General features: G+C 40.6%; 1 long non-coding RNA gene across 1 annotated transcript in view; it reads right to left on the minus strand.

The window, feature by feature from the left end:
- Window positions 1–19,540, minus strand: part of LOC116869085 — a 59,471-nt gene that overhangs the window by 13,139 nt on the left and 26,792 nt on the right. The gene's annotated exons all lie outside the window — the stretch shown is intronic.

Here is a 19,540-nt window from a genome sequence, read left to right on the forward strand (position 1 = left end):
ATGTAGAATTTACAAAATAAAAGGAATAACAATTTTATTTCAGTATAAGTTGAGCTCCATAAGGGTACACGGAATAGAAGCAAACTGGAAAGAAATATGCTAAAATGTGAACAGTGTTTCAGTGAGACTCTTTATTTCTGCTTATCATATTTCACAATTTGTCTCAAGTAATGAAGATGATTATTTTGATAATTAGAAAAAAATTAAAAACTAGAAGACATTCCTATGGACAAAATTTATCCATACAGCAGCTCAAAATCAGTGAAAACATTCTATATTTATGATATAAGCTAAACCCATCAGGGAGTTTTAACTATAATCTTCTGAGAATCACATAATCGAGTTTCCATAATTCCTGCAGGTAATCTATTCCCAAGTAGAGTGATCAAAAAATTTCAAGCTTACCTTCAAATGTTTTGGTTTCAGTTTCAATCCATCATGAATTGGTGACTTACGGGAATATGTGTGCTGTCGTATTCTAACATCTTTCTTTTGCTAACAACCTACCATAACATCTCTTCCTCTGTTTTCTTATTTTATGATCTCTGGTTTGTTTTATTGTATCATTCTATTATTTCAAGTTCTTGGGGTGCTCATTCTCCCACTTACTATCTCCTGACTCCCTCCTGTTGGATCCTTTCCTCATGTGGTCTATAATTTTTCATTGTGAGCATATCTTTAGCGAGGTGCATTGTTTTTTTAAATGTTCCATGGGCCTTGAGTTATAAAAGTGCCCTCAAAGAGAGATTTTGCATTTGCTTCAGCAATGGCTCTCTGGGACTCCATCCCTTTCAGGGCCCATTTTTTTTTTTTTTTTAAGATTTTATTTATTTATTTGACGGAGAGAGAGAGATCACAAGTAGACAGAGAGGCAGGCAGAGAGAGAGGGGGAAGCAGGCTCGCTGCTGAGCAGAGAGACTGATACGGATCTCGATCCCAGGACCCTGAGATCATGACCTGAGCCGAAGGCAGAGGCTTAACCCACTGAGCCACCCAGGCGCCCCTCAGGGCCCATTTTTATACTCAATTTACTCAAATGCGTGACACTTAAAGAAAGGGTAATGATTAAAAAAAAAAGACATAAAATTTGTTTCTTGCTGGGTAGAACATTATCAAGATTTTTGTAAGCTATTTTTGTCACCTGTCACCTCAGTGGCTCATTACTACACACTTCACGGCAGAAGCTGCTCAGTGCTGAAGGATCCCAGGTGTTTCCCCGGCAAACCTGGGGCATCCAAGTCAGACCTGACCTGAAGCCTTCATCTGCTGCAAGTTTTCCTTTGCAACCATGATTTCCACTCAGTGCTTCTCTCCAGACTTTCTCTTAGCTCGGTTGGTGGATCTAACCTTCTCCTGATTGCTCCGAGTCCCAGCTCCACCATGGCTAGAATTCCCACAGATGTCACTGCCTTACCACTGTAAATCTTCCCCCTGTTATTCCTGAAATGAGTCCACAGGGGTTTTCACACGAGCCAACTGTGCATTTGTCACTTTGGCTTCTGTAGACCATTGGCCACAATGTTCTAAGTCATAACAGATGAACCGGCGTGATTCGTGCAGGAATGGTAGAAATGACTGTGACAAATCTTCGGAAAGACAAATATTACTGGGTACCTCACTTGTGATGGAAAACTATTCCGACATAGAAAAGGCATCTGAATTTATGAGGCTGGCGTAGCTACGGTGTAGCTACTAATAGATGGGGGTTTTCTCACAGTGTGGTAACAGCTTTATTGCACGATAGCCCTTGTCATTTATTGCTTCCTAGGGCTATAAACACTGGAACGAGCATATTAAGCCTTGACTGGCTGACTTGGATTTGTGATATATTGGATCAGAAATGGGTGCTTGAACCATAGCCTTTTAATTTATGGTGGTGATTGGCTGGACTGTAAATTAAAAAACATAACTAGAGAGCACGAAGGAAATGGAGCTGCTTCCCTAAGTTAGAGTTTCTGATTTGCTTGTTATTTCAGCCCCAAACACTGCTTGAGTTTTGATTTTGGCCCTATAATTTTGTAAAAGTTATATGGACGAGTCAAAAAAGCTAAGTAGATAAGTTAGAGCCCGGGAAGCCTCTTCACATGGCTTCAGCCTGAAGAGAAGGACCCGTCCAGGGTCACAGTTCCATGGGTGATGAGCAGGAAACAGCAGGGAGTGGAAAGGGAAGGGGCCATGAGCAACAAGTCTATGGTACAAAGAGGAACGGAGCTGTGCCGGTGACAGAAAGTGAGCAGAGAAGAGAGGGGCCAGGCCTCCAGGTTTGGCCCATGCCCGGGCACAGGATGGTGATGCAGCATGGGCCAAGAACACACGAAAAACGCAGATCTGCAAGGTCATGGCGCCGAGGGATGGCTAGTGTGTATGTTGGAGAAATGGTCTGGGGTCACCTGATGATCCCAGAGGAGAGCAACTGAACCTGGCAGGAAAACCACTCTGAGAGGGATTATTGATTATTGGTTTCTTTGCAATATTTAGTGGATATACTGGATCTGGTTTTAAATATTCCCCCGCCCCCTTTTTTCTCTTTCAGTTCAAGGATTGGTTGAAGCTGAGACAATGACTTTTGGGAATAGGTGGGAAATTCTAAGTTGGCGCTCGTGGGTCCTTACTCAGAAAACTCATAAAAATCCCGAGTAGACACAAGGTTGAAACACGAGAGGCAGTAACAAGATAGAAGCGGAAAATAATCTGCAAAGAAAAAAAAATGTGTCTCAAATCTTGTATGAATTATTTGTAGTTTATCTGAAATTCAAATTTAACTGGACAATCCTGTATTTTATCTGGCCACATTGTGAGGAGGACATCAACACAGAAGGTGGTCTGGAGTGGGGTGTGTTAGCTCAAGTGGGGGTTGAAGAGGGCATCCAGGAGGGAGGTGGGAAGTGGCCCAAAATGGGGGGCTTGGAGCTGAAGCCAAGAAAGGAGAGCCTTTGCCTGGGAGATGGGGCAGCAGAGGGACTGTGAGGTTCCTAGGGCTGCTGTAACACATGACCACATATTTGGTAGCTTGAAAGGAGAGAAATCTATTCTCTCCCAGATCTGAAGGACAGAAGTCTGGAAATGAGATGTATGCCGAGTCCGGTCACCTCCGAAGCCTCTAGCGGAGAATCCTCCTAGCCTCTTCCAGCTTCAGTCCATTACCGGCATCTCTAGGCTTACGGCTGCAGTACTCCAGTCTCTGCCTCTGTCTCTAGGTGGCCTTCCCCTCTTCTCCCTGTGTGTCTCCCCGTGTGTGTGTCTTTTATAAAGACAGTGGTCCTTGGATTTAGGGCTTACTCGTAATCCAACATGATCTCATCTGCAGAGCCCCGTTTTCCAAATAAAGTCACATCCACAGTCTCCAGGGCTTACGATGTGAACAAATCTTTTGGGGGAGGGTGGTACCTACCATTCAACCCAGGACAGTAACATATAGGGAACTGATCAAATAAGCAAATATTTTAAAGATCATGCAAGCCTGGTTTTTCCTACAGGAGAACAGTATGAAAAGACATTGAATTGGAATTAGGTGGATCAGGGTTAACTGATGGTTTTATAGATGAGGATAGAAATAATTCTAGATGTAAATGTCTGCCTGTGTGTGTTTGTGCTGTCTGTTGGCCAGTGATAGGCCAATAGCAAAGAGTACATCTAGTGCTCGGATCTTCGCTTTTAAATACCATTTCCCACTAAAGGGGGTCAGATTTCCTTGGAGAAATAGTTGATTCCAGGGTTGGTACAAGGAAAGTACAAGGAAAGCCTACAATATTTTGCTATACCAGAAAACAAAAAGATACTCAAAGAATAAAGAGGATATGCTAAAGGACACGAAAGCCAGCTGAACGGGCTCCCCAACTGCCAAATCAAGGACAATTTGAGCATGAATGATAGTATCAGTGGATTATAACCCAATGAATACAACAAGAATCTGCAAATCCACACCAAGGTACAAGGATGAATAAATAAATGGAAAGTTTAATAAGAAATGGGATCTTTGTATGCTTTTAAAGGACAATCCCACAAAATATTTACTACCTACCAAGGGGAAAAGAGTAGTTTTACAGTGAGGAAGCCTGGCAGACACTACTTAATGAAATGATCCTAGTGGACGTCAGCAGTAACGAGACAAAGTTAAATCATGACCACCTGGGTGTATCCAGCGAGAACTCAGCCTTAGTCCTGGGTTCTTCTTGCCAAAAATCCAAGATAAACTTGAGTTTAATCATGAGGAAACATCAATCAAACCCAAACTGAGGGTCATTCTACAAAATAACGGGTTGTATTCTTCTAGACTATCGAGTCCAGGAGATTAAGAAAAGGCTGAGCCAGTGTTCCAGTGTGTAGCCGCTAAAGAGACACAGGTATCACCCAAGGTAAGACCTGATTCTGAATTGGATGCTTCTGCTCTCACGGCAGCACTGGCAGATTTGGGCAGAGTTGAATGAGCACTAAGTGTTATTAAGCGGTAGTGGTATATCAGTGTGACTTTCTAGGTTTGGGTTGTTATTTTAGGGTCACGTAGGAGAGTGTTCTTAGGGAAACAAATATTTAGGGCTGATATAGTATCAGGCTGATAACGTATTCTCAAATGATTAGGGAAAACAAAATTCTTTGAACTGCGCTTCCAACTTTCCTGTAACTGTTTAAATCTATTGGTATTGCAAAATTTCAAAAGTGAAAAAGTACAGTTGGACAGGTCAAGAATTATGTTCATATATGTCCACTGCAGCATTATTTATAATACCAGAAAAGTGAAAACGAGTGACAATTTATACAGGCTGATCTCAACTGTGTTTAAAAAATAGAAAAAAAGAGGGGCATGTGGGTGGCTTATTTGGTTAAGTGTCTGATTGATTTTGGCTCAGGTCATGATCTCAGGGTTGTGAGATCCAGCCCTGTGTTGGGCTCTGCAGTGGGCGTGGAGCCTGCTTAGGATTCTCTCTCGTCCTCCCTCTGCCCCACACCTCCCCCATTCTGCCCTCCCCACCCCCCACTCACACTCCCTGTCTTTAAAAAAAGAAAAGGGTTAGGGGCGCCTGGGTCACTCCGTGGGTTAAAGCCTCTGCCTTCGGCTCAGGTCCTGATCCCAGGGTCCTGGGATCGAGCCCCTCGTCAGGCTCCCTGCTCAGCGGGGAGCCTGCTTCCTCCTCTCTCTCTGCCTGCCTCTCTGCCTACTTGTGATCTCTGTCTGTCAAATAAATAAATAAAATCTTAAAAAAAGAAAAAAAGAAAAAGAAAGTCTATTTTTAAGAATCATATCTTAGGCTACTTTCCAATCCAGCACTGGAGAGCGGTTGATGGGAGATACGTGGTGATGATGAAAGGATGAAGAATGTCTAGGAGGCCACCAAGGACTGTGGAGAGTAGGGTAGGAGAGAAGTGACAAGACTTCTAAAATCCCCTCAATAGACGGCAGGATGACATTCTTCAAAATGTGTGGCTTTCCTTAGTTTTGCACATTGCTAGGATATTATTTACTGGCCAACCTATTTTTTAAAGAGTTTTGTAGAGGGGGCTTAGTGATCCTGCATCTTTTAGTCTATCTCACCCCTGAAAGATGGATATCACTATTTCATGTGTAATTCAGTTTTTTTTCTAGATAATGATGATCACTTTCTATAAGGAAATATTTTTACTTTGTTATTCATATTTTGAGAAAAATATCTTCACCAGAGATTTTTCATCAGCAGCTGACAGCACTCATTGGGCAATTCTTCCAGTCGAGGAAAGGGATAAGGAAGTTTCTGGGTTACTTTTGGCCTTATGATTCTAGCTAAAAACCTTAAGTTCACATCAACATACACATCACAAAATGCTATTTGTTGTCTCAGAGTTTTGACAGATGAGTTGAAACCTTTTTAATATAATTCAGCAAACATTTAATATAGGAACTTGGCTGGGCTTTTGTGGAATAAATAGATGAATAAGAGACAGTCCTGGTCATCCAAGAAAGATAAGACACGAACACAGATAACTTGTACGTGAACTATTTCAGGCATCCCTTCTGACTCACCACTGTTGGTGCATTGGGCCTTCGACCAAGAAAAATTAAATCCAAGATTTAAGGGCAGGGGGTGGGGGAAGAAGTCCTTTCAGCTTGGTGGGAAAACAACCAAAACTACAGATTTCTCAGGTTTTAAATAACATTACAGAGCCTTTACCATTTGTAACTTTGCTTTTTCTAGCAATAAAAAATGTTTTCTGTGTTTATAGTTACAGTGCTGTTTCTGTGACTATGTTTAACAGTGGCGCATAGATGCGGAGTTTTGCTTGTGTTCAACTGAGGGGTATAACTGTGCAATGCTTTCCCCTCCCTTTAAGGAAAAAAAAATCAGGAAGGAACTGAAATACAAGGCTTTTCCTCCCATTTTACATTCAAACATGTCTTACAGGAAATGAACAAATAGTGATTCTCAAATATAACATTGTGCTTCTATGTGCTGTAGCACAAAACGAGCTTTACAGGAATTTCATGTGTTCCGGAAGTTAAGTTTTTAAGGACAAATGTGGAACTTGGATTGTCACTTCCTGTAGTGCAGAAATGCCAAATTCTTGAGGCCAAACATTCTAAGATCTCCAACATCTCATCCCAACTCACTTCCAGCCTCCTGCGCGTGTCCTTCTTACTTCAGGAATCCCAAAATGCTCTCATTTGAAAGTAAAAACTAAAAATTACTTAATAGCTTTTCTTCTTTTTTTTTTTAAATTTTTTTAAAGATTTCATTTATTTATTTGACAGACAGAAATTACAAGTAGGCAGAGAGGCAGGCAGAGAGAGAGGAAGAAGCAGGCTCCCTCCTGAGCAGAGAACCTGATGCGGGGCTCGATCCCAGGACTCTGAGGTCATGACCTGAGCCGAAGGCAGAGGCTTTAACCCACTGAGCCACCCAGGCGCCCCTCTTCTTTTTTTTTACTTAAAAGTTTTGAACTAAAACTTGAACAGAATTTTTCGAAAAAGGCAAGGAATTCTTTCAGAACCAAAGAGGTTCTTTAAATATTTTCACTAATAAGAAAAAAAGAGATGGAAATTCCAAGCAGCATAAGAAACATTTAACCAGATAGAGTTGTCCCATGGGCCACAAGTAATTATTTCTAAAAAACAATGGAAAAAGGAAAAAAAAAGCATTAAGAAGCTAGAATTACCTTTAAAAATAAATATAACTTAGAAGAAGAAAATCAAAACCATTTTTTTAAAAGATTTTATTTATTTACTTGAGAGACAGAGATCACAAGTAGGCAGTGAGGCAGGCAGAGAGAGAGAGAGAGGGAAGCAGGGTCCCCGCTGAGCAGAGAGCTCGATGTGGGGCTCAATCCCAGGACCCTGGGATCATGACCTGAGCTGAAGGTAGAGGCTTTAACTCACTGAGCCACTCAGTCCCCCCTCAAAATCATTTTAATGGGAGATTTAGAGAATGACCTATTAATGCATGTCATACTCCTGTAAATTATCCTCAAATTTAATACAAATTTTTATTTGTTTATTACAAATACTTATTAAAATTCCCAAGTGATTTTTTTAATTAGAAAAATGAAGTAAAGTTTATTGAGAAAAACTAAATAGGTTAAGAGTTAAAACACATTTTGAGAAAAGAAAAAATAAATGCACTGTGACTAGTTCTGCCTGATATTAAAATAAATAAAAGCAGGGCACCTCAGTGGCTCAGTTGGTTGAGTGTCTGCCTTCGGCTCACGTCATGATCCCAGGGTCCTGGGATCCATACCCACACTGGACCCCCTGCTCAGTGGGGAGCCTCTTTCTCCTTCTCCCTCTGCCTGTCACTCCCCCTGCTTGTGCGCTCTGTCAAATAAATAACATAAAATCTTAAAAAATATATACATATATATAAAGTCTTCAGTAATTAAAGCAGAATGCTATTAGAAGGTGACTAGAGAAATAAATTAATAGAACAGAACAGATAGCTCAGAAATAAATCCTATTATATAAAAATACTTTAGGGAATAATAATGAGAAAAGAAAGGGTTTTTCAATAAATGGTGTTGAGAAAATCTTAGCTCTTTAAGAGGAAATTCCCCATCTCATGCTTTATACTCAAATGTGTTCCAAGTGGAATTTAAAAACTAGATTCAGGGGTGCCTGGGTTGTTAAGTGTCCAACTCTTGATTTCAGCTCAGGTCTTGATCTCAGAGCTGTGAGTTCAAGCCCAAGTTGGGCTCCACGCTGGGGTGGAGCCTACTTACAAATAAACAGTTATATATATACGTACATACATATATACTTATATACTAAAGAGTCAAATAAAATAGAAAAATCTTCAGACAAAGTGGACAAAGGGAGTATTTAATCCAACATCAGGAAGGGAGCATTCTTGAAGGTCAGAAGCATGAAGAGGGATCAAAAGAGGAATGAGGTAATATCTGATCACCTTGCAAACTAAATATAAGTGAAGTTAACAACTCATGTCCAGTCGAGTGATACGGTAGCCTCACGCTCTGATAGAACGTCCCCTCCCACCTGCACTCCCCACACCCATTACAAACACACAGCAATAATAAATACAATATAAAAAGGGAAAATAGAAATGATAAAATTGGGTTTGAAAGGCATAAAAATAAATACCTTCATGGAATAGAAACAAAAAAATCCCACCACGAAGAAAGCAGAATTGCTGCTGGATATCAAGTGGCCTTCCATCCCCGCGCCCAAGGCTTCAGCTGCTGAAGGTTCGTGAAGACTAAGTGTACAGACTCAAAACAGATCTTGGAGGACACAAATCACGGCTGGTGCTCCCGTTTGTCACAGAGACTAAAAAAAAGTTTGTTCACACATTGCTTAGAGGTCTCATTCATAGGGAGCTACAGATGTTGGGAAGTAGGAATTCAGACAAGCCTGATGACGAGAAGAAATGGTGGCATCTATAATATCCAAGTTAAGTCAGGAATACCAAAATACCACTGTGCATCCGTTCTGGATGGGGGCCCCGGGGTGCTGGGTGGTGAAAGCAATTTAGTCAGACAGGAGGAGGTGAGCATGGAGAGAAGAAGAGGAAGAGGAAATAAATAAAAGATGAAACGGTTTTTTATTAAAAATGAGCCTCTGGCAAAACAAAATTCCAAAACCATATTAAAATATCTAACATAAGAAAGAGTATGAGTCCCACTTCCCCTTTCTAGATAAAACTAATTTTAAGGAATTATTTGACAAGGAATTGAATATAAATGTGTTGCTTCATATATCAAAGAGGTATATGAAGATAACCTTTCTATTAAAAAAGAACACGGGGGGGCACCTGGGGGGCTCAGTTATTAAGCATTTGCCTCAGCTCAGGTCATGATCCCAGGATCCTGGGACTGAGCTATGCATTGGGCTCCCTGCTCAGCAGGAAGCCTGCTTCTCCCTCTCCCACTCCCCCTGCTGTGTTCCCTCTCTCGCTGTGTCTCTCTTTGTCAAATAAATAAATAAAATGTTTAAAAAAGAAAAAGAAAAAGAAACCCCACAGGGGCTCCTGGGTGGCTCAGTTGTTTGGTGTCTGCCTTTGGCTTGGGTCATAATCACAGTGTCCTGGGATAGAGGCTGGAGTCCTGCTCTCTGCTCTGTGGGGAGCCTGCTTCTTCCTCTCCCTGTCCCCTTGCTTGTGCTCTCTCTGTCACTCTCTCTGTGTCAAATAAATAAATAAAATCTTAAAGAAAAAAAAAAAGAAAGAAAGAAAGAACAGCAAGGGGAGGCTGGGTGGCTCAGTCGGTTAAGCATCTGCCTTGGGCTCAGGTCATGATCCCAGGGTCTTGGGATCGAGCCCCACATTGGGCTCCCTGATCAATGGAAAGCCTGCTTCTCCCTGTCCCCCTGCCTGCCAATTCCCCTGCTGTGCTCTCTCTCTCTGTTAAATAAAGAAAAAAAATCTTTAGGAAAAAAAAAAAAAGAACAAAAGAGTATAAAGCAAAAAAATCACTAATGAAACAAGAAACAAATGCATCTGAAAGAGAAACAAATAGAAACATAAAATACAGACATTAAAATTTAAAAAATTAATAGAAAGAATGAATGTTAGGGTAGAAAGTTTCAAAGAGAGAATCACTGAATTGGAAAAAAAAGAACTCACCCAGTTCCTGATCAAAGAAAAGAAAAATAGGAGAGAACAATTAAGGGGTGCTGAGGATATAATGCAAGGGCTTCTGAAGAAGAAAATGAAGAGAAAGAGCCGAAATCCTCACACTGAATCTGTATTGTACACACCAAAAAAAATTAAAAAATCAAATCATTGCAGGGTGAGTTCAAAACATCAAGAATGAGAACATCTTAAGGACTATCAGTGATAAAAGACAGATTACATGCAATTAGGCAAGTCTTCCCATCAGATGACACAAAAAAGCCAGTGAAGAAGTATCTTCAAGGAATTGAGGGAACATAGATGTGTACACAGCTAAACTCTTGCCATATATATGCAAAAATGAAACCATTTTCAAGTAGTAAAGCATAAGACCACGAATTCAGCCACCTGCACACTGGGGCTTATATCCAAAATGGTACTGGCAAGAGCAGAGGCTGCTTATGGTCAGTGTCTGTTCTGGTTGACTATTACCCATGCTATAGTAGGATGTAATATTTTGTTTTTTAATTATTTATTTACTTCTTTGACAGACAGAGATCACAACTAGGCAGAGAGGCAGGCAGGTAGAGGGGGGAAGCAGGCTCCCCGCTGAGCAGAGAGCCCAATGTGGGGCTCGATCCCAGGACCCTGAGATCATGACCTGAGCTGAAGGCAGAGGCTTAACCCACTGAGGCACTCAGGTGTCCCTGGACATAATGTCTTTACTATCACTCTTGAGTGCTTACTTACTGGTTAGTAAATACCTTTGTCCCAAACACTCAGGTGTGCTCCTGCCATCTTAACCTTCCCTGGGGACCCTGCCCAGATTGATCCATATTTTATAACTAAAGAGTTAATGGGTGTCACTGTAGGGATTCTCCCAAAATCCTGCTTCTGCCCTGTGGGAAGACCTCATTCTGATCGGTCAATTCATTTTGACTACAGAATCTTGGTTGTTAAATATTTTGGACAATATCTTTGCAACAAGTCCTCTACAAAAGCTAATAAGGTATATACTTTGCCAAGAGGAAAAGTGTCCCAAGTGGAAGATCTGTAAACAGAAAATAGATTTTAGCAAATGAACTGATAACTTAAGACAGAAAATTTATTTACCAACCGATTGTAAAAAAGATTAGGTTGTGTTAAAGCAGTAGTGGGGAAGAAAGAAGGAAAGTAAAAGGAAAGTAAAAGAAGGAAAGTAAGTAGTTCCTGCAGGGAGACCTTTTCAAAATATCCATGTTTATTGGAACCCCTGTGTACTGTTGGTGAGAATGTAAAATGGTGCAGTTGCTTTAAAAAACACTATTTGCAGTTTCTCAAAAAATTAAAAATAGAATTACCATATGATCCAGCAGTCCCACTTTTTGGTGTATATCCAAAAGAACTGAAGCAGGATCTTGAAGAGATATCTGTACACCCATGTTCATAGCAGCATTATTCACAAGAGCCAAGAAATGGAAGCAACCCAAATGTCCATCCATTCATGGATGAATAAGTGGCTAAGTGGAATGTTGTATATATTTCCACGTGGAATGGTATTTAGCCTTAGAGAAGAAGAAAATCCTGGGAATGCCTGGATGACTCAGTCGGTTAAGCATCTGACTCTTGATTTCTGCTCAGGTCATGATCTCAGGGTTGTAAGATTGATCCCCACAGTGGGCTCCATGCCCTACTTAGGATTCTCCACCTCCCTCTGCCCCTCTCTGCACACCGACCCCCCAAAAGGAAATCCTGTCATGTGCTACAACATGGGTCAACTCTGAGGACATCGTGCTAAGTGAAATAAGCCAATCGCAAAAGACAAATATTGTATGATACCACTTACATGAGATTAAGATTCCATTTTTATGAGTCAAACTCATAAAAACAGTGAAACGGTGGTTGCAAGGGGCTGGAGGGGAGGGGGAAAAGGCGAGTTGTTTAACGGAGTTTCAGTTTTGCAAGATGAAAAAGTTCTGGAGATGCAGTCACATGACAAAGTGAATGTACTTCACACTATTGAACTCTGTACTTAAAAATGGTTAAGATCGTAAATTTTATGTGTCTTTTACTACAATAAAAAACACAACAAAGCAATTCTAACATAGTATCTCCGTGGGTACAGGCGGAGGGTGGGAAGTGTAGGCAGTGGGTATTTTTAAAAACTTCCCAGGTGATTCTTAATGTCCTGCTAAGGTAAAAACTGCTGAATTATACCTAAAACAAAACCATATGAAGTTTGAAAGAAAAAAAGAGAACAGGAGAATGACGACATAAAAGACAAATAGAGAAATAGAGGAAATATTATTTTTAAAAGCCAGTAGAGTAGTTATATTAGATAAAATAGAACATGAAGCAAAAACCTTAGGTAATCTGGGATGCCACATCAGGATTAAGGGGGAGAGTCAGGGACCATCATGAGTGGTAAATGCCCAACAACACAGTTACTCCAAATGCCGAGCAGAAACTGACAGAATGATAGGATACAGTTACAAATCTAATATCATGGTGGGAAATGTTTAACACCTTCTTCAGAAACTATTAGGTCAAGAAGACAAAAAACTTTAGCAAGGATAAGGAATATTTACAAAGTAAAACTAACGAGCTTTATCAAGTTTGGATTGAGAGAATCCTGCAGGTGGTAAACAGAGACTGTTTCTTCTTTTCCCAAACAGTCGAAACAATTATAAAAACTGACAACATACAAGGTCACAGAGTTAGTCTCAACAAATTTCCAAAAATCAGTACCATACAGATTACATATACTTGTTTGTAATTTTTTATTCTTGAAACATTTTTGAAGTTATGGCAAAATATTATTTGTTTAAGTTGGGTGTAGTTTCATCGGTATTTGCTGTATTAACCTCTATATGTTTCCAACATATGAATAAAATATTAAAAAATTCAAACCACTAGAGGAGTATGTTTCCAACAAATACAACAGCACGTTAATAACACTTTATATAAAGAGCTTACAAAAAGATAAGAAAACCTCTAAAAAGTTCATATGTAAGTGCATAAAAGACACTGAATAACATTCAACATGAAGAAAAAACAAGTACTCCACACATGGAAGAAGGTTCATTCTGAACAGAGTCAAGGAAATTGAAATCAAGATTGTGAAATGCCAGGCTAACCAATTTAAGATTAAAAAAAAAAACAGATCATACATACTGTTGAAAAGGAAGTGACAACACATCACCTCTCATTCATTTGAGGTGGCTGTCTAACTTGGTTAAAACATTTTGGAAAATAATTTAATAATATGCAACAAGTGGGGTACCTGGATGGCTCAGTTGGTTGAGCACTTTTTTTTTTTTTTTAAGGTTTATTTATTTATTTGACAGAGAGAGACGCAGTGAGAAGGGGAACACAGCAGGGGGAGTGGGAGAGGGAGAAGCAGGCTTCCCACCAAGCAGGGAGCCGGATGCAGGGCTCAATCCCAGGACCCTGGGATAATGACCTGAGCCAAAGACAGACGCTTAATGACTGAGCCACCCAGGTGCCCTATAAGAACTGGACTCTTGATTTCAGCTCAGGTAATGATCAGCTCTGTGCTCAGCAGGGAGTCTGCTTGAGATTCTCTCTCTGTCTCCCTCTGCCCCAATTGCCTTGCACGTGTGTGTTCCCTCTCTCTCAAATAAATAAATACATCTTTTTCAGAAAAGTAATTACGTAACAAGAGCTGTGATAGTTGCCATTTTTAAAGAAGGTTTATTTATTTATTTGAGAGAGAGAGAGAGAGCGAGAGCATGGAAGTGGGGGGAGAGGTAGAGTAAGAGAATTTTCAAGCTGACTCCCTGATGAATGCAAAGTTCATGATAAGATCATGACCTGAGATGAAACCAAGAGTTTAACACCTAACTGACTGAGTCACCCAGGCACCCCTTCCATGTTTTTTTTAACTCCATAACTCCATTTCTGAAGATCTGGCATAGGGACCTCATCCCAGATACATTAAAAACTTTATATATAATGATGTTCAGAGCCATATTATTTACAAGAATTAGAAACAAATTAAATATACAAATATTAGGAAAGTAATCCAACAAATTATGACATATCCTCTAGAGATATTTTGTAGCCACTATGGTTTTGCCTACAAAGGTCAGGTAATAATATCAGAGGAAATGCTTATAACAGCAGGTCAAGTGAAAAGACCATATTCAAAACTATTCCTTATGATTATTAAGATTTATAAGAAAAAAGCTTGGCAGAAACTACATCTTTATGGTAAACCTGATTATTTTTTGGATGATGGGTCACCTTTTCTTCTATTATTCCTATTTTTCTATTGTTCTTTGTGTTTATATTACTTTATTTTTTTTTTTTAAAGATTTATTTATTTATTTATTTGACAGACAGAGATAAGAAGTAGGCAGAGAGGCCGGCAGAGGGAGAGGAAGGGAAGCAAGCTCCCTGTTGAGCAGAGAGCCCGATGTGGGGCTCGATCCCAGGACCCTGGGATCATGACCCAAGCTGAAGGCAGTGGCTTAACCCACTGAGCCACCCAGGCGTCCCTGCTTATATTACTTTAATAATAACCTTTACAAAGTCTGCTTTAATGTCTGCATTTTTCCTTGATTGACAGATTGTTAAATATAATATAAACTGTGCACGTCTCCCCTGGGAGGTGCCCACTGGAACCTTAACCCAACAAAGTTTCCTTTGGTCTCCCAGTGCTCTCGTGTTAGTGAACCAGGCCCTGGCCCAGAGGGAGACTGAGCTGCTCGACTGGCTGCCTGAGACAGCCAGAGCCTCCGCCCTCGGTTTGCAATGGACATGATCTCCCCAATTCTGCACTGGTATAGGACAGGAGAGACAGACCTGCAAATGCACTCAGGTGGAAGACAGTTAGGGAATCTTTAAACTCACACTGTACAGACAGGCTCCCCTGTGAGGAAATGGGAAAGTAAATAGTTCAAATAATTTAGAACAAAGCAGCAAGTGGAAGGGTCTAGAAAGGATTTTAGTTATTCCAAGACTGGTACGTGGGTGGCTCTGTTGATTAAGCGTCTGCCTTCAGCTCAGGTCATGATCCCAGGGTCCTTGGATCGAGCCCCGAGTTGGTAGGGGAGTCCCTGCACATCAGGGAGTCTCCGTTTCCCCCACCCCACCCCACATGCTTGTGTGCTCTCTCTCTCTCACAAATAAATAAAATCTTTAAAAATAAATAAATACATATATAAATAAAATATTCTGTCTACGCTCTTACTAACACATTCACAGACCCCCAAGGTTTTTCCTAAAGAGAGCGTCTCCCAGACAAGAAATTATATTTTGCAAGCATTTGAATGAGAACACTTGTCCAAATCAAACATTGGTTTTATCTTAATGATTGAAATAGGTTCTTGTTTTATAAAGGTGGATTTGATCCTCCTACCAGATGAAGTATGTTTTGATTATTACAGTGTTTGCCAAAATGCCTATAGTCAGAAAGAACGTGTGCACGTGCTGAATTCAGCCTTCCTCTCTGCCTCTCTTCCTTCCTCTCTTCTTTCCCATCTTTGCTCACTTCCTTGAATTACAAACTCAAATGTCCATAAAGGCAGGCAAGTAATGCAAAGGAACGAAGGTGGTGGATACCAGGGTAGGGAGTGGGGGGTAGGCAGTGGTGAACCAGAGAGGACAGGCTCCGTGTGAAGTGGGAAGTCACTGGTCAGCAAGAGCCACCGGGCATCTTGCGGAGATCATCCCATTTGTGCAATAAGCCAGAATTCCAGATATTCATACGAACTCTACCAGATTTGGAAATGGCTGCAACTAATTCAAATATTTAACCTGGAAAGGCCAACAGTGAATGGCCAGTTTGCAGTTTCTGATTTCACTTGTTTAAGCTTAACAGTCTCATCTAAATCATGGCATTATTATATGGATTAATACTTAACAAAAGCTATATTCAGTAAGTGCTTACTTTGTGCTAGGCAATGTTTGAAGTGCTTTACAGTATTCATTTCTTCCTCACAGCAATGCTATGATGAAAGTACCTTGTAACCCCCATTTCACACACAGGAAGTTGAGGTATAGAAAAGAAAGAGGAGATGAGAGACATTAGCATACTCCGGACAGCAGACTGCGTTACAGGAACACGAGGAAGTCCTACAATCCTAATGGGGGAGAAGAGGACTCTTGAAGCGTCTGAGGGGAAAGCCGAACAACGGTATTCTGAAGAGTCTCCATGTGTTCCGTTATTGTGCTGTGTAACAAATCACCTCAAAACTTAGCGGATTAAAACATTTTACTATTCTCTCTCATGGTTCATGGACTCATCTGGAGAGTTCTTACAGGGATCACTCATGCAGCTGTAGTCGGATGGCTCCTGAGACTAGAGTCATGGAAAGGATTCTTCACTCACAGGTCAGCTGCTTGGGTCAGGGTGCTGCGTGATGGTTGGGCATGTTTCTCCACAGCATCTCTCTGCGTGGTGAGCTTCAGCTTCCTCACAGCATGGTGGGTCAGGGTAGCTGGACTTAAATGGTGGCTCAGGTCTCTAAGAGGGCACCTTCCAAGAGACAAGAAGTGGAAGTGGCCAAACTATGAAGACCTAGGCACTGAAACTGACCCGGTCACTTCCATTGATTCTTTTAATCATGGAAGGGACATATTGTCCAGATTGAAGGAAAGGGGCATAGGCTCTGCCTCCTGATGGGAGGGCTGACAAAGAATGAGCAGCCATCTTTAATTTGCCGAAGAATGGCATCCAAATGGATAATTCATTATCCTAGTGGATAGGTTACGCTGGGATGAGTCACTGGCAATTTCTGTCCTTGTTCTGCCTGAGTTCTATCTCCATGAGAGTGTCATTATCCAGGCCAAAGAGGGCAAGCCCCCTTGATCACAGTCTAACCAAGGGCACACAATAATGGAGTGATAGGTCCTCAAAAGAAAATCAAGGTGTTCTCACCACAAAAAGGATGAATGGATGATACAGGGGTAAAAACAATGTTCGCTTCAGGCATTTATTGTTTGTTTTAAATCTATTTTTGTCCAATGTGAGAATCTTCACACAAACTCATGCCCCTCCTCCATCCCCCTCACACTCATATGTATTCTCTGTGTCCCTCATTTTATTTAAATAACAAAGGTCTTGGGGTGTCTGGGTGGCTCAATTGGTTGAGAGTCTGCCTTTGTCTCAGGTCATGGTCCCAGGGTCCTGGGATCCAGCCTGTGGTCCACAGGGATCTCTGCTCAGAGGGGAGCCTGCTTTTCCTTCTCCCTGTGCCTGCCTGCCTCTTGCTCTGCGTGTGTGTGTGTGTGTGTGTGTGTGTACGCGCGCGTGTGAAATAAGTAACTAAAAGCTTTAAAAAAATAAATAACAAATGTCTATTTGCAGCAATGCTAGGCAGGAATAGGCTAGGGTCTATGGGGGATCCAAAATGAGTCAGACCTGGAACTTGCCCCCGAATCATTCACTCTCTAAGAGGGGGAAGAGAGAGAAATAACAGTACCATCAGAGAAGAAAGGGGAAAATGCCTTAAGAGGCATAGATAAAGAGCTCTGGAAATTCAGAGAGAGAGAGAGAGAGAGAGATTACTTCCAGCTGCACCCTTAATCACATACTGCCTCACCACAACTCTTGTACCGCTGTCTTGTCTCGTTATTACAGCCTATATTATTGAACAACAGCAAAGCAGTCCCGTGGAATAATTCACCGAGTTGCTCCCTCCTCTGCCTCCAGGGCATTAGCTCCTCTGAGGCAGGGCTGAAGCCCAGGTAGGCATATGGCAGGGGCGAATATCTATAGACTTATAGAAGACCAGTTTCAACAGAAGACATCACCGATGAACTATTATCTGAATAAAGCCTACACGGGGCCCTAAATATAGACCTTTATAGGCCATACATATAGATCCATAAACAAATAAGAAATTCAAAGGTTGCTTTTCACCACTGCCCCCTACTTTTATTTTCCCGGAAGGAAGAAATGTCTTTCTATTGGCGTCTCCTTCCAATTACTGACGTCTCAGGTGGGCGTGTTTTTCCACCTTGGCTGTGTAAAAATGTCAAATAAAGGTGAGTGACTGTAACAGTAAAACACATCTTGGCGATGGCTCTAGAAGGAACTTTACATACAACAATCTCAGATTTCTTCATGAGAAGTTCTTTTGTGTGTGGAGCCTCAGATTGTTGCCTTTTGGCATCATGTCCAAGTCTTTCTGGAAAATGTACTACGTTTCCTTTTTTGTTTCTTATTTTTCAATGACAGATGGTTAGGAAATATCTTCTTCACTCTCATAATTATTTCCCCTAGTTTTTCTCCATTAAACAGCAATTACCCTCATGCATAATCTAAGTAGTTATTTTCTAGCTCCTGAAGAGAATAATCACAGTGAATGGCATTCATCTTATGTACTTCATGGTTTTTCTCAGCATGAAACTTCTATTGACTATAATTTGTACCACAGTAACTAACATAGACACTTAAACATGCTTGGTAGTTAATTTTTTTAAGTGGACCAAGTTTTCAGATGAAATATTCATCTGTTTTACAAAGGGTAGCTTTCCTGGATTCTATCCAAAAGTACCTTCAAAGAAAATTAGATTTATGACTGCTGTGTTTTAAATATTTTCCAAGGGAGCTGTGGAGTGAAAACGTTTTTCCCCTACGGGTTAAATTACCTCACGTTTATACTGTGCTAAGCATTTTACAAAACATGCAAATGATCGGCGTTATAGAGGAGGAAAACCCCTTTTGGATTTACTTCTTGGTGCTAGCAATATTGAAACATGATTTAATTTACATTATGCCAAAAAAACCCAAAACACTTTAGATAGGATTGACAATTCAATATATAAATCGAGTCATAGTAAAGTAGCAGAAAACAGGAACAAATAGTTATATCTTTAGAGGAGTTAATAAATTCGCTAAGTTTGGAAGCAATAAATGAAATATCAAAGGACAAAAATAAGAGATTTGATGATTCGTAAATTGTACTATTAAATACGATTTTAACAAGCAACATTACTTTAACAAAGGCCACACATGATTAATTTAGAAGAAACTATTTTTGGCTTTTGGCATTCAGTGGTGTCCACATTTCATAAGTAATTCCAAAAGCTAGTGGTATAAAGAACTACGTTATTTTGTTGAGTCAAAATGTGAATTGTGCTGAGAGCATGGTGTGCTTGATAGAGTCCCTCAGAGTCCCTCACCGACCACCCCCCACCGCACCTGACTTTTGGGGTGACCTCATCCTTCTCACCCACTGATGGTGACATACTCCGTCTCCAGAAATCATATGTTAATGCATTTGTGAGAAGGAAAACATTCACTACAATGGTTTTTCTCAAATGTGAAGATTGAAAAAGGTTTCACCTAGGATGCATTTCTGGAGGATGATAAGAGTTGCTGGGAAATTCCATAGAATGCAGATGAAAGAAAGATAAATGGAAAGTTACCAAATTTCTAGAGATGTTGCCTGAATCAGGACTCTCCTTACTTGGCTTTAGGAGAATTGCAACTTTGATATTCAAGGGAATTGGTGTTACTGTTAAAAAAAAAAAAAAAAAAAGATAGGAAAATAAAGAAAGAA

This window comes from Lontra canadensis, unplaced genomic scaffold, assembly GCF_010015895.1.
Source record: "Lontra canadensis isolate GAN:19392208 unplaced genomic scaffold, GSC_riverotter_1.0 scaffold18, whole genome shotgun sequence".
In the NCBI taxonomy this organism is placed as follows: domain Eukaryota; kingdom Metazoa; phylum Chordata; class Mammalia; order Carnivora; family Mustelidae; genus Lontra; species Lontra canadensis.